Below are 15,894 nucleotides of genomic sequence, written 5' to 3' on the forward strand. Positions count from 1 at the left end.
GCACCTAGTCCTTCTAAAAGGAAGAAAAAGAAAAATGATAGGACTTTGCATGCTTCTAGTGAACCTATTGCTGAAACACATGAGAATCCAACTGATATTTCTATTTCTGATGCTGAAACACAATCTAGTAATGAACCTGAAACTAGTGATAATGTTAATGATAATGTTCATGATGATGCTCAACCTAGCAATGATAATGATATAGAAATTGAACCTGTTCTTGATAACCCACAATCAAAGAATCAACATTATGATAAGAGAGATTTTGTTGCTAGGAAACATGGTAAAGAAAGAGAACCATGGGTTCAAAAACCCGTGCCTTTTCCTCCCAAACCATCCAAGAAAAAGGATGATGAGGATTTTGAGCACTTTGCTGAAATGATTAGACCTATCTTTTTGCGTATGCGATTAACTGATATGCTCAAAATGAATCCTTATGCTAAGTATATGAAAGAAATTGTTACTAATAAAAGAAAGATACCGGAAGATGAAATTTCCACCATGCTTGCTAATTATACTTTTAAAGGTGGAATACCTAAGAAACTAGGAGATCCCGGAGTACCAACTATACCATGCTCCATTACAAGAAATTATGTTAAAACTGCATTATGTGATCTTGGAGCCGGCGTTAGTGTTATGCCTCTCTCTTTATATCGTAGACTTGATTTGAATAAGTTTACACGTACTAAAATATCTTTGCAAATGGCTGATAAATCAGCTGCTATACCTGTCGGTATTTGTGAGGATGTGCCTTTTGTAGTTGCAAACTTTACTATTTTAACAGACTTTGTTGTTCTTGATATTCCCGAGGACAATAGTATGTCTATTATTCTTGGAAGACCCTTTTTGAATACTGCAGGGGCTGTTATTGATTGCAACAAAGGCAATGTCACTTTTCATGTCAATGGTAATGAGCATACAGTACACTTTCCAAGGAAACAACCTCAAGTCCATAGTATCAATTGTATTGGAAAAATTCCATCGATTATATTTGGAGGTTTTGAATTTCCTCTTCCTACTGTTAAAAAGAAATATGATATTCTTATTATTGGGGATGTGCATATCCCCGTTGAGGTAACATAGTGTTATTCGAAATTTCTCCGGTTCCATGTTATTCGGAATGAGTTCGTTAACAAGACTTGATCAACCTTGTTAGTGGATTCCTTTTGATGAGCATGAGATGGATGAAACTAGAAGGCACAACCTTCTGTACCCTCCGTTTACTTTCTGTTATTTATATTAAATAAAATAAAAATAGTATTTTTCTGTCTGTTATCTGAATTATCCGTGCAATATAAAAATACCCCGAAAATAAAAGTTCTCCAAATGCCCTGAAATTTAAATATGATTTTTTCTGGAATATTTGAGAATATTTGGCACTGAGAACACAACACGGGGGGCATCCACCTGGCCACGAGGGTGGAGGGCGTGCCCTACCCCCTGCGTCATGGGCCCACGATGGCCTTCCTCCACTTATTCCTGCACCCACACACTTCTTCTTCCTCCCACAAACACCAATATCCAGCTCAAGCACGAGTTCTAGCTCGTTTTGCTGTGATTTTCGATCTCCTTGCTCAAAGCACCTCTCACAAAACTGCTTGGGGGGATTGTTCCTTGGTATGTGACTCCTCCATTGGTCCAATTAGTTTTTGTTCTAGTGCTTTATTCATTGCAAATTTGTGCTGCCTAGGTGTCCCTGTTCTTGAGCTTGCATGTCAAATTTATATGGTTCCAAGTAGCTCTAATGCATGATATAGGCTCTAGGCACTTGTAGGAGTTGTTGCTATCAATTTTATTGAGTCTGGCTCACTTTTATTTGAAGTTACTAAAAATTTCAGAATTTTTTAGAAAATAATGAAGAGATTTTTGAGGGGCTCATCAAGCTGAAGCTCGAAGGAAAAGCAAAATGAAAAAGCAGAGAGGCCCAAATATAATATGCCTCGTACCGCGGAGATTCGGCCGTGTGAATGGCCTTCTGATGATTTCTTGAGAGCAGCCGGGATTAATGATGATTTTTATGAATTGGCTGAGAAAATGCAGGCCTCACCGCCTTCCTCCACGACCAACGCGACCAGTATCTCTTACTCACCAATATCTTTGTGCAAAACTTTCATTTCCATGCTAGGATCTCACCACGTATGGTGGAGTTTTATTTATATGATGAGCATAAGGAGATGTCACTTTATAATTTTTGTCGGGTTTGTTTGATCCCTTTCGAGGGCATGATAGAGGAACCACATCACGGCGATGTGGATGGGTTTATTGATACCATCACTGTAGGGGAAACGAGGAAGGTTTCCGATGCACAAATCACTAGCATACACTTTCCTGTTTTACGCTACTTTGCAATATTTGCTAGTCGTTGCTTAATTGGTCGTGGAAGCTGTGGAAACCTTAGTGTTCCTGATTTTATTATTTTGTTCCACGGTTTATTCTGTGATAACTCTGTTAGTATGGGCGGTATTATTGCTAAACGGTTAAGTCTGAACCGTACAAAGGGCCCCATCTTTGGAGGAATCTATGCTTCACGCCTAGCTACACATTTTAACATACATATTAGGCATTATGAGAAGGAAGAAAAATTGTTGCCTCCTGTTTATTTAGATTATAAGAGTATGGTGGCACACAAATTTATTGTTAAGAATAGGGAAGGGGAGCTTAAATACAAATTGTTCTTTCATAAACATCATCCTGAGACTATTACCCTGCCTGCTCCTTCCTTGTTTGATTTATCTGCAGGCCAGTACCTTGTTCCGTTAGAGGCTAGCTATTCACGCCTACCGGAACCCTACATCAGCCACAGAGCCAGAGTCGGAACCACAAGTTGATCCTCCATGACAGTCTAATTACCAATGGGATTCGGAGATGATTGCCAACCAGTGGCAATCAGAGTCTTCTTCTTCGCAATACGACCCCAACTATTACTATGGATATCCGCCAGGCCAACCGTGGCCATAGACCAACTTAGGCCAAAAGCCTAAGCTTGCAGGAGTACGTATTTCTCACCGACATTACATTTATGTTCACACACTCATTGTTAGATGTTGGAGCTCATACTTTTTCATTGTATCATCCATCGTAGTTTATTTCCCTTTTTATGCTTTCTTCTTATGTGTTTAATAAACCTTAAGAAAAACCAAAAAATTAGTTGTAGCTTTTAGCTAGTTTTAATTTCTATGCTTGTAGTAGTAATTAAAAAGAAAACCCTAAAAAAATTCATGTTCTTCTTTTTGCTTATTGGGAGGTTTCCCGTGTATATAGTTTTATTTCTTTTCTTTTCTTTGGGGGTCGATAGGAGAAGACCATAATTAAATTGTTGAAATGGCTCTTATATGCATTATTGTTGATCTGACAAAAGAGCCCATATTGCCTTGTCTTCTCCTGTTTATTGAATGCTTGCAGATTCCATCTTAGTCCAATGCACGTGCACTATTATTATTATTCACATCATTCGGTCGTGCAAGTGAAATGCAATTATGATGATATATGATGGACTGACTGAGATGAGAAAAGCTGGTATGAACTCGAACTCTCTTGTTTTTGTAAATATGATTAGTTCATCGTTCCTGATCCAGCCTATTATGAATAAACATGTTTGCAATGACAACTAGAGATCATAGTTTCTTGTGCCATGCTTGATTAGCTAGGAGCTTATAATGGTTTGCCTTGCGTGCCAACATGCTATTAAAATGGTTGTGATGTGGTATGATAGGGTGGTATCCTCCTCTGAATGATTTAAGTGACTTGACTTGGCACATGTTCACGCATGTAGTTGAAACAAAATCAACAAAGCCTTCACGATATTTATGTTCACGGTGGATTATATCCTACTCACGCTTGCATTCGGTGTTGATTAATTTTAATACATCTTCATGACTTTTGTCGCTCTCTAGCTGGTCGCTTCCCAGTCTTTTTCTAGCATTCATCTGTACTAAGCGGGAATACTGCTTGTGCATTCAACTCCATAAACCCCAAAGTTGTTCCATATGAGTCCATCATACCTACCTATATACGGTATCTACCTGCCGTTCCAAGTAAATTTGTATGTGCCAACCTCTAAACCTTCAAATAAATATCATGTTTTGTATGCTCGAATAGCTCATGTATCAACTAGGTATGTCCGTATCTTCCATGTTAGGCGGGTTATTCTCAAGAGGAGTGGACTCCGCTCCTCACTCATGAGAAAATGGCTGGTCACCGGGATGCCCAGTCCCATGCTTTATGCAAATTAAATCAAAATAATTGCAAACAAAACTCCCCCTGGGACTCTTGTTAGTTGGAGGCACTCGTTGTTTCGAGCAAGCAATGGATTGATGCTTGTTGGTGGAGGGGGAGTATAAACTTTACCATTCTGTTTGGGAACCGCCTATAATGTGTGTAGCATGGAAGATATCGCCATCTCTTGGTTGTTATGTTGACAATGAAAGTATACCGCTCAAAATATTATTCACCTCTATTTCAAAACCGAGCTCTGGCACCTCTACAAATCCCTGCTTCCCTCTGCGAAGGGCCTATCTATTTACTTCTATGTTGAGTCATCATCCTCTTATTAAAAAGCACCAGTTGGAGAGCACCACTATCATTTGCATTCATTACTGTTAGTTTACATTGAGTATGACTTGACTGGATCTCCTTTACCATGAATTACAATGTCTAGTTGGTCCTTGATCTTTAAAAGGTTCCCTGCATTTATGTTTTGCGGTCTCAGAAAGGGCTAGCGAGATACCATCTTGTTATATCATATTATGATTGTTTTGAGAAAGTGTTGTCATCCAAGATTTATTATTATTGCTCGCTAGTTGATTATGCCATTGATATGAGTAAACATGAGACCTATGCGTTATTGTGAATATGGTTAGTTCATAATCTTTGCTGAAAACTTGAATGCTGGCTTTACATATTTACAACAACAAGAGCAAACAGAGTTCGTAAAAGTTTTTCTTTATCACTTTCAGTTTGTCAACTGAATTTCTTGAGGACAAGCAAAGGTTTAAGCTTGGGGGAGTTGATACGTCTCCGTCATATCTACTTTTCCAAACACTTTTGCCCTTGATTTGGACTGTAACTTGCATGATTTGAATGGAACTAACCCGGACCGACGCTGTTTTCAGCACAATTACCATGGTGTTATTTATGTGCAGAAACAAAAGTTCTCGGAATGACCTGAAACTTCACGGAACGTCTATTTGGAAATAATAAAAAATCCTTGCAAAAGATGAAGACCAGGGGGGCCACACCCTAGCCACGAGGGTGGGGGCGCGCCTGCCCCCTGGGCGCGCCCCCCTACCTCGTGGGCCCCCTGGAGCTCCTCCGACCTCAACTCCAAGTCTATATATTTGCTTTCGGGGAGAAAAAAATCAGAGAGAAGGATTCATCGTGTTTTACGATACGGAGCCACCGCCAAGCCCTAAAACCTCTCAGGAGGGCTGATCTGGAGTCCGTTCGGGGCTCCGGAGAGGGGAATCCGCCGCCATCGTCATCATCAACCATCCTCCATCACCAATTTCATGATGCTCACCGCCGTGCGTGAGTAATTCCATCGTAGGCTTGCTGGACGGTGATGGGTTGGATGAGATTTATCATGTAATCGAGTTAGTTTTGTTAGGGTTTGATCCCTAGTATCCACTATGTTCTGAGATTGATGTTGCTATGACTTTGCTATGCTTAATGCTTGTCACTAGGGCTCGAGTGCCATGATTTCAGATCTGAACCTATTATGTTTTCATCAATATATGAGAGTTCTTGATCCTATCTTGCAAGTCTATAGTCACCTACTATGTGTTATGATCCGGCAACCCCGAAGTGACAATAATCGGGACCACTCCCGGTGATGACCGTAGTTTGAGGAGTTCATGTATTCACTATGTGTTAATGCTTTGGTCTGGTACTCTATTAAAAGGAGGCCTTAATATCCCCTAGTTTCCGCTAGGACCCCGCTGCCACGGGAGGGTAGGACAAAAGATGTCATGCAAGTTCTTTTCCATAAGCACATATGACTATATTCGGAATACATGCCTACATTACATTGATGAATTGGAGCTAGTTCTGTGTCACCCTAGGTTATGACTGTTACATGATGAACCGCATCCGGCATAATTCTCCATCACCGATCCAATGCCTACGAGCTTTCCATATATTGTTCTTCGCTTACTTACTTTTCCGTTGCTATTGCTATCATCACTACAAAATACCAAAAACATTGCTTTTGCTATAATTACCTTTTGCTACCGTTACCACTACTATCATATTACTTTGCTACTAAACACTTTGCTGCAGATATTAAGTTTCCAGGTGTGGTTGAATTGACAACTCAGCTGCTAATACTTGATAATATTCTTTGGCTCCCCTTGTGTCGAATCAATAAATTTGGGTTGAATACTCTACCCTCGAAAACTATTGTGATCCCCTATACTTGTGGGTTATCAGTTGCGGAGAAGACCAAAAGGAGAAGATAGTCTCACATCAACTAGGCGTATCAACGGGCTATGGAGATGCCCATCAATAGATATTAATGTGAGTGAGTAGGGATTGCCATGCAACGGATGCACTAAGAGCTATAAGTGTATGAAAGCTCAGACTGAAAACTAAGTGGGTGTGCATCCAACTTGCTTGCTCATGAAGACCCTGGGCATTTGAGGAAGCCCATCATCGGAATATACAAGCCAAGTTCTATAATGGAAATTCCCACTAGTATATGAAAGTGATAGCTCAAGAGTCTCTCTATATGAAGAACATGGTGCTACTCTGAAGCACAAGTGTGTTAAAAGGATAGTAACATTGCCCCTTCTCTCTTTTTCTCTCATTTTTATTTATTTATTTATTTATTAATTTTCTTTTTTTGGTGGGCTTCTTTGGCCTCTTTTATTTTTTTGTTTGGGCTTCTTTGGCCTCTTTTATTTATTTTTAAAGTCCGGAGTCTCATCCCAACTTGTGGGGGAATCATAGTCTCCATCATCCTTTCCTCACCGGGGCAATGCTCTAATAATGATGATCATCACACTTTATTTACTTACAACTCAATATTACAACTCGATACTAGAACAAAGATATGACTCTATATGAATGCCTCCGGCGGTGTACCGGGATGTGCAATGATCTAGTGTAGCAATGACATCAAAAAACGGACAAGCCATGAAAACATCATGCTAGGTATCTTACAATCATGCAAAGCAATATGACAATGAATGCTCAAGTCATGTATATGGTGATGATGGAAGTTGCATGGCAATATATTTCGGAATGGCTATGGAAATACCATGATAGGTAGATATGGTGGCTGTTTTGAGGAAGGTATATGGTGGGTTTATGGTACCGGCGAAAGTTGCGCGATACTAGAGAGGCTAGCAATCATGGAAGGGTGAGAGTGCGTATAATCCATGGACTCAACATTAGTCATAAAGAACTCACATACTTATTGCAAAAGTCTATTAGCTATCGAAACAAAGTACTACGTGCATGCTCCTAGGGGGATATATTGGTAGGAAAAGACCATCGCTCGTCCCTGACCGCCACTCATAAGGAAGACAATCAATAAATAAATTATGCTCTGACTTCATCACATAACAGTTCACCATATGTGCATGCTACGGGAATCACAAACCTCAACACAAGTATTTCTACTAATCCACAACTACCCACTAGCATGACTCTAATATCATCATCTTTATATCGCAAAACTATTGTAAGGAATCAAACATATCATATTCAGTGATCTACAAGTTTTATGTAGGATTTTATGACTAACCATGTGAATGACCAGTTCCTGTCATCTCTCTAAATAGATATAAGTGAAGCAAGAGAGTTTAGTTCTTTCTACAAAAGATATGCCCCCCCCCCCGCTCTAACAAATATAAGTGAAGCGAAAGAGCATTCTACAAATGGCGGTTTTTTATGTAAAGAGAAACAGGCAATCCAAACTTCAAATGATATAAGCGAAGCACATGAAGCATTATATAAAGCCATACTCAAAAGATATAAGTTAAGTGCATAGAGCATTCTATAAATCAACCAAGTACTATATCATACCAACATGGTGCATAAAAGAAAAGTGAAAACTAAATGCAAAAGACACTTCAAGATTGCACATATCGCATGAACGAAACGAATCCGAAAACATACCGATACTTGTTGAAGAAAGAGGGGATGCCTTCCGGGCATCCCCAAGCTTAGATGCTTGAGTCTCCTTGAATATTTACTTGAGGTGCCTCGGGCATCCCCAAGCTTGATCTCCTGCCTATCTTCCTTCTTCTCACATCAAGACCTCCTCGATCTTCGAACACTTCATCCACACAAAACTTCAACAGAAAACTCGGTAATATCCGTTAGTATAATAAAGCAAATCAATACTCTAAGTACTATTGCAAACCAATTCATATTTTGTGTTTTTGCATTTTAGCTACTGTAATATAACTTTTTCATGGTTTAATCCACTGATAGGATTCGATAGTTTCATCAAAACAAACAAACTATGCATCAAAAACTGAATCTGTCTAAAACAGAACAGTCTGTAATAATCTAAACATTCACCATACCTCTGGTACTCCAAAAATTCTACCAAAATTAGGAAAAAAACAATTTGTATAGAAAGACAGTGCAAAAAGAATCAGAACCATTTGACGTTCCAGTAAAAAATGTAAAATCATGCACTACAGCCAAAGTTTCTGTCCTGCACCGTACAAACCAACAAGCAAAGTAAACATCCTAAAGGCAAATCTTGGCACATTATTTTTATTTTTAAACTTTTATAAAAGCACATAACAGAAATAAATGACTCTCTAAAACTTCCGGGTTGTCTCCCTGGGAGCGCTTTCTTTAAAGCCATTAAGCTAGGCATATAGTGCTCAAGTAATGGATCCACCTGGATCCCAAGGTATATCGAAGCCAATTTTAGTTAGAAATGATTTGGCATTTAGTAGTGAGCACAAAGTAACATAAATCAAGCAATGACGAAGTCTAGCTCTCTTCCTATGCATCGGCATGTCATAAAAGAACAATTCATGCACACATAGTAAAGGCCAATACATAGTAGAAACAGTTTCTTGCAATTTTATCGTATTGGAAACATAGAGAGGTGGAGATATAGTTCCTCTCTCATAATAATTACAAGTAGGAGCAGCAACCACATGCATAATATATTCATCAAAATCATCATGTGTAATAGTAAAATGCAACCCATCAATATAATCCTTAATAAGGGTAAACTTCTCCGATATAGTGTAGTCGGAAGAATTCAAAAAGATAATAGGACTATCATGCGTGGGTGCAATAGCAACAATTTCATGTTTAACATAAGGAACTATAGCAAATTCATCTCCATGGGCATAATCTATATTGGCATCTTGGCCAAAAGCATAGCAAGCATCATCAAAAAGGGATATTTCAAGAGAATCAACGGGATCTTGACAATAATCATAGCATTCATCCTTCGGTAAGCATGAAGGGAAATTAAACAATGTATGAGTTGAAGAGTTACTCTCATTGGAAGGTGGGCACGGGTAGCTAATCCACTCTTCCTTCTTTTGTTCTTCGCTCTCCTCATCATCTTTTTCATACAATGAGCTCACAGTTTCATCAATTTCTTCATCCATAGACTCCTGCAAAATATTAGTCTCTACTTGGACAGCGGAGACTTTCTCAATAAACACATCAATATCGGCATTGAATTCAGAATTCTCATAGCAATATTTAAGGATAGCTAAATTTTCAGGTCTATAAACTGAATCATCGAAAATTTCACACTCTTTAAACAAAGATTCAATTTCATAAGCACCCATAAAAGCAACAAATTCTTCTATTTGTTCCACATCATAGTAATCATATATACCATTAGCATAAGAAGCCAAGGTTTTATCATCATTAAATTTGCATGAAAAGGGAAGATGTGGAGCCTTCATCCTACAGCAACAAGTATAATCATATCTCAAGAAAAGTTGCCAAGCATACCAATGCAACGTATGAATTTGATCCCATAATAGTTTCCCTTTTTGAGTCAAGCAATAATCCCTAAAGTATTCACGTTGATCCAACGTGTCTCCCATAACATAATTGAATGGGGTTTTCTCAGGATTATCAAAGTAGTACATAATATCTTTCACATAATGAGCATCGAGGATTTTAGGAGGTTCCCCATCTCCATGAGTAGCAGGTACACCTAATTTTTTTGGTATTTCGTGTTCCATATCCATAACTAAAGATAGAGAACAACTTAGAACAGAAAATAAAAATTACTTAGTGATAAAGCAAACAAGCACACACGAGAATATTCGCCCCACGCTATGACTCCTCAGCAACGGCGCCAGAAAAAGGTCTTGATAACCCACAAGTATAGGGGATCGCAACAGTTTTCGATAAGTAAGAGTGTCGAACCCAACGAAGAGCTAAAGGTAGAACAAATATTGCCTCAAGTTCTATCGACCACCGATACAACTCTACGCATGCTTAACGTTCGCTTTACCTAGAACAAGTATGAAACTAGAAGTACTTTGTAGGTGTTTTTGGATAGGTTTGCAAGATAATAAAGAGAGCGTAAATAAAAATTAGGGGCTGTTTAGATAAAGACACAACTAGGTTAGTTTTAGTAAAGAGCTTTTTGGTTACGAGAAAGTTATTTGTCCCTAGGCAATCGATAATTAGACCGGTAATCATTATTGCAATTTTATATGAGGGAGAGGCATAAGCTAACATACTTTCTCTACTTGGATCATATGCACTTATGATTGGAACCTTAGCAAGCATCCGCAACTACTAAAGATCATTAAGGTAAAACCCAACCATAGCATTAAAGTATCAAGTCCTCTTTATCCCATATGCAAACAACCTACTTACTCGGGTCTGTGCTTCTGTCACTCACGCCACCCACCATAAGCAAATCATGAACATATTGCAAACCCTACAGCGGGAATCCCTCACGCTTGCGCGACACGGAGAGCACCATAGGACAGCACCAATAATAAAACATGCAACTCAAACCAATCACGATCATCAAATAACCCATAGGACAAAACGGATCTACTCAAACATCATAGGATAGCCATACATCATTGGGAAATAATATATAGCGTTGAGCACCATGTTTAAGTAGAGATTACAACGGGTAAAAGAGGGGTTACATCGCTGCAGAGAGGGGGGAAGAGTTGGTGATGATGGCGGTGAAGTTGTTGGTGAAGATTGCGGTGATGGTGATGGCCCCCGGTGGCACTCTGGTGCCACCAGAAGCGAGGGGGAGAGAGCCCCCTCCTTCTTCTTATTCATTGACCTCCTCCCTAGATGGGAGAAGGGTTTTCCCTCTGGTCCTTGGTCTCCATGGCATGGGAGGGGAGAGAGCCCCTCCGAGATTGGATCTGTCTCTCTCTCTGTTTCTGCGTTCCCAGATTCTACCCTTTCACCGTTTCTTATATTTCTGGAGATACGTAACTCCAATTGGGATGAAATTTTAACATGATCTCTATCCAGATATTAGATTTCTTACGGCGAAAGAATGGCACCGATCGCCTTACGGGGTGGCCACGAGGGTCAGGGGTGCGCCCAGGGGGTGGGGCGTGCCCCCCTGCCTCGTGCCCCACTCGGGAACCGTCTCGCGTGGATTTTTCTTCCATATTCTCCGAATATTCCAAAAATAATATCCGTCCGTTTTTATCCCGTTTGGACTCCGTTTGATATGGATATTCTGTGAAACAAAAAAATGCAACAAACAGAAACTGGCACTGGGCACTGGATCAGTATGTTAGTCCCAAAGATAGTATAAAAAGTTGCCAAAAGTATATGAAAGTTGTAGAATACTGGCATGGAACAATCAAAAATTATAGATATGACGGAGATGTATCAGCCTCCGGTTAATAGGTTAGTCCCAAAAATAATATAAAAGTGTACAAATAAGCCCATTAAACATCCAAAACAGAATATATAATAGCATGGAACAATCAAAAATTATAGATACGTTGGAGACGTATCAGTGATACGTCTCCATCGTATCTACTTTTCCAAATACTTTTGCCCTTGTTTGGGACTCTAACTTGCATGATTTGAATGGAACTAACCCGGACTGACGCTGTTTTCAGCAGAATTACCATGGTGTTATTTTTTTTGCAGAAATAAAAGTTCACGGAATGACCAGAAAATCAACGGAGTAATTTTTGGAATATATAAAAAATACTGGAAGAAGAATCCACGTCAGGGGGCCCATACCCTATCCACGAGGGTGGGGGCGCGCCTACCCCACCCCCCTGGGCGCGCCCCCGGCCTCGTGGGGCCCCTGATGCTCCATCAACGTCCATCTTGACTCCATATATTCACTTTCGGGAAAAAAACCAGGGAGAAGGATTCATCGCGTTTTATGATATGGAGCCGCTGCCAAGCCCTAATCTCTCTCGGGAGGGCTGATCTAGAGTTCGTTCGGGGCTCCGGATAGGGGAATCCGTCGCCATCGTCATCATCAACCTTCCTCCATCATCAATTTCATGATACTCACCACCGTGCGTGAGTAATTCCATCATAGGCTTGTTAGACGGTGATGGGTTGGATGAGATTTATCATGTAATCGATATAGTTTTGTTAGGGTTTGATCCCTAGTATCCACTATGTTCTGAGATTAATGTTGCTATGACTTTTCTATTCTTAATGCTTGTCACTAGGGCCCGAGTGCCATGATTTCATATCTGAACCTATTATGTTTTCATGAATATATGTGAGTTCTTGATCCTATCTTGCAAGTCTATAGTCACCTATTATGTGTTATGATTCGTTAACCCCGAAGTGACAATAATCGGGATACTTACCGGTGATGACCGTAGTTTGAGGAGTTCATGTATTCACTATGTGTTAATGCTTTGGTCTGGTACTCTATTAAAAGGAGGCCTTAATATCCCTTAGTTTCCAATAGGACCCCGCTGCCACGGGAGGGTAGGACAAAAGATGTCATGCAAGTTCTTTTCCATAAGCACGTATGACAATATTCGAAATACATGCCTACATTACATTGATGAACTGGAGCTAGTTTTGTGTCACCCTATGTTATAACTGTTGCATGATTGATTGCATCCGACATAATTATCCATCATTGATCCATTGCCTACGAGCTTTTCATATATTGTTCTTCGCTTATTTACTTTTCCGTTGCTACTGTTACAATCACTATAAAACCAAAATATTACTTTTGTTACCGTTACGACTACTATCATATTACTTTGCTACTAAATACCTTGGTCTAGATATTAAGTTTTCAGGTGTGGTTGAATTGACAACTCAACTGCTAATACTTGCGAATATTCTTTGGCTTCCCTTGTGTTGAATCAATAAATTTGGGTTGAATACTCTACCCTCGAAAACTGTTGTGATCCCCTATACTTGTGGGTTATCAATTGGTTCAATGCAAAGGTGGATTCCCTAGGAACCAACTTCGGCGGCTACGCCGCCCTGAAGCGACTGACCGTCCATTCACACATCCTAATCGAGGTTATATAAGCCATGCTCCGGCGCCGTCCACAACACACTCACCGCATCGCTCCGCACCTTCATCCTGACCTCCCCTCGTCCTCTAACTTTGACGATGGGCAAGTCATGGGCCTCGGCGCCGGCAGGCGAGGGCTCTAGATCGGGCTCCAGAGGGTCATGGCCACGCCGCCCTCGAACTCCGGGGCCGTCGTCCTCATCAACAACCAGCTCTTCCGCAAAGGGGGAGATCGTCATCTCCTCTAGCAATGAGGAGGACCAGGCGCCGCAGGAGTAGTCGATGGCACATGACGTGGTGTACATCATGAATGGCGCGGGGTATGAGAAGCTTTAGGATCAAAAGTATGTCTAGAGGGGGTGATTAGACTACTTGACCTAATAAACACTTATCATTTTCCTAATTTTAGTTGTAGGTAGGTTTTATCAATTCTACCAAGTCAAGCAACACTCTATACATACAAGTCTAAGAGTTGAGCAGCTGCTACGTCTTGAGCTTGTGTTGGTTTTTTGCTTAAAGATGAAAGGGCGATGCTGCAAAGTAGAGATAAATATTTCCCTCAGTTGAGAACCAAATTATCAATCCATTAGGAGGAGCACACAAGTCTCTAATAACCACCTACACAAACAAACAGATACTTGCACCCAACGCGATAAAGGAATTATCAATCCCTTCACGGTTACTTGCAAGGATAAATTTTGATAGTGATAGATACAAAAGATAAGTAAAAGTGTGTTTTATGTTTATTTATAATGCGGTTATTTGGTGGGCCTTTCGCGGTGTGATTCTGTGTTATCCGCTAATCAACCCATATTTATGTGGGGAAATTTTTGCGTGGATGGCTACATGTACTATATTCATGCTATAGTATCGCATGGTGGCGCTTTTTTCTGGGTGATGGGAGTCTACATGGGGTTGATATGTTTTTATAGGCCGGTTTCTGCTATTTGATTTTTTTAAAATTGTTGGCCCGATCAAAATCGTAAACCAAATCCAAAATTGAATACCTGAATCGTATGAAAGAACTTTAAAATTAGATAATATAGAGAAATTAAATAATTAGATGAGAGAGCTCCTTGAAAAATTGTTGATCAGCTCAAAATTGGGTGACTCAATTCTAAATTGAAGCCTCAATTAATTGTGAAGCTTTAAAAATTAGGAAGCATAGTGTACTACTAGCTAAACCCGTGCGGCGGCACACCGCGCCCCATTTTTTACATCATATGTATATATGCTGCATCTATCTTGTCTGGTGAGTTTGAACTTCAAATGGAGGCCTATGTTGTAACTATAAAAGCCAATTCATGGATAGATAGCCTACCGCACGCCCCGTTGATATGTGGTGTGCATATATGTTGTCTTTGTTTTATCTAATGAATTTCAATTTAAAATGAGAGAACTACATAGATAATGTTGTAATTACAAAAGGAAACGTCAAGCTTAGATGCAATACATTTTGAGGACCGTGCTAACCACCAGTTGACTGGTGGTTAGTAACAGATCCGGACGACCTTCGATCGATCCTCCTGCTCGTCCCGCTGCGTTATCAACTAGTCTAGAAGCGAAGAAAAAGAACTCGTCCTGCTGCGTCGTTCCTCCCGCTTTCCGATTTTCTTTCTTCTAGATTTTTTTCCCACCGATTTTTATTCTCACCTAGGTTCATAGACTTTTCTCACTTGTCTGGTTTTATATCAACTAGTCTAGAAGCGGAGAAAAAGAAATAAAGTGCTTAAAAGGGGACTTGAACTTTGGTCTCCTGAGCAGCTACTACAGCCACCAACCAACTCACCCATATTTTTTTATTGTCCACAATACATAGAGAGGGGTATTTGAACCCTTTTTCTTTCTATCATATTAACAAAAAAACAGTCTTGATAACTTGGAATAAGCAGCCTGATAACTATGACATGACCATCATGGTAACTTCACATAACGCCATGATAACAAATAACATGACAAAGGTTGACAACTCTATCATTATAATGCTGATAAGCGTGAGAAGCATGCTAAGTTTAGCATGGGCAACATGAAAACTTTACACAAAGATTATCAGGATATATTTCAACAACTTTTCCCCCGGTAAAAATTTACTATGATGTTTGAGTCTACATTATTAGCTACGAAAAATACCACTCTTTTTGCACACAAGTTATGAATTTTGGTTACCGGGGTATATTTTCAACAACGAAAAATCGTCTGGTCGAGGTTACCATGGTGTTTGTATGTAAATTATGAGGTGTGGATGCGTATATTATCATGTTATTTACACAGAAATTATCGGGCGTATGTTTTCAACACTTTTTTCACCTGGTTCAAAGTTATTGTGGTGTTCGTACCTAAGTTATCAGATATATAGTGCTTAAATGATCATGTTATCTACACAGAAATTACCGGGGTATAGTTTCAACAACAAAAAGCGTCTGGTCAAGGTTACCGGGGCGTTTGTATGT

The sequence above is a fragment of the Triticum aestivum genome, chromosome 2A (genome assembly GCF_018294505.1).
Source record: "Triticum aestivum cultivar Chinese Spring chromosome 2A, IWGSC CS RefSeq v2.1, whole genome shotgun sequence".
In the NCBI taxonomy this organism is placed as follows: Eukaryota; Viridiplantae; Streptophyta; class Magnoliopsida; order Poales; family Poaceae; genus Triticum; species Triticum aestivum.